Consider the following 1,124-nt stretch of genomic DNA (forward strand, 5'->3'; position numbering starts at 1 on the left):
GAAGCACATGTAGTGTGTTTACTTTTTTGTTATGCACTGGAAGATATAGTTGTTTTATAATTTCATTGCATATAAATATAACATTCACATTTGCATTATAAACCCATTGCATGTGCACTATAACACAGTGAATTACCTTGACAGCTTAAGAATGTATGTATTGGAGTGAAAACTTGTTCTAAATACCAATATTTAAATAATTGTAAAGTAGACAGTTTTAAGTAGAATAATTTAATGTATACTGTACTTAACTTGTTCTTGCAATAGTCTCCATATATGATTGTTGTCAAATACAGGTCATATTCACATGGTAAGGCTAGCGCAATAGAGAAAAAAATACAATTTATGTATGTAAGGCTTCACCAGACTTCATCACCTTGATATGTTTATTTTATAATTGGAAAAGTGTTTATCCAATGGGCTGAGGTAGAAATTCTAGTGTCCATTACCAGATGATCCATTCTGTTTCATTTACTTTCAAACTCAATCGTTTTAAGTTTGCATATAGTAACCATGAACTCTGAGGTGTCAAGGATGTAGTTAGTAATCAGTAAACTTGCCTGAGATGCCTGAATTTTTTTGGCCATCCTATTGAGAGCTGCAATAATATTAGTTTAGTGTGGTTTTTAGCGTCTTTACCAGTATTTCCAAGATAATTTTGATACAAAACTTATTAAAAAGATATTTTGTTGAAATGAATGTCTTGAAAACATTGATTAATATTTTTTGGCTACTCTTCATTAACTTGATTTGAGTTACAGTCAATTTAGCTGTATCACAACATATTTTTTCATATTTTTCCTTGTCTAAGTGTTAAATTGTCATATTCCACATTATTGCAACTCTTATGCAACTAATATTAAACACAGTAAAATGTGAAGTATGGGCCCAAAACTAATAAATTGATGGAGCTTTGACTCTATTTGTTAGCAGTAAGGTTCTGTGTTACCTGATATTTGTGATTTGTGTGTATGAATCCGGAAGACGGAAGGTCCTCCAAATCCATTCTAGTGACTATTCAGTGAGAGGAGTAGTTTACAATCTAAGTCAGTTTCTCTGTAGTATCTAATCTAGAAAACATTTTCACAGAATCTGGTGATATCTAATAAGTATCATTCTAAAAG

The sequence above is a fragment of the Penaeus monodon genome, chromosome 15 (assembly GCF_015228065.2).
Source record: "Penaeus monodon isolate SGIC_2016 chromosome 15, NSTDA_Pmon_1, whole genome shotgun sequence".
Taxonomy (NCBI): domain Eukaryota; kingdom Metazoa; phylum Arthropoda; class Malacostraca; order Decapoda; family Penaeidae; genus Penaeus; species Penaeus monodon.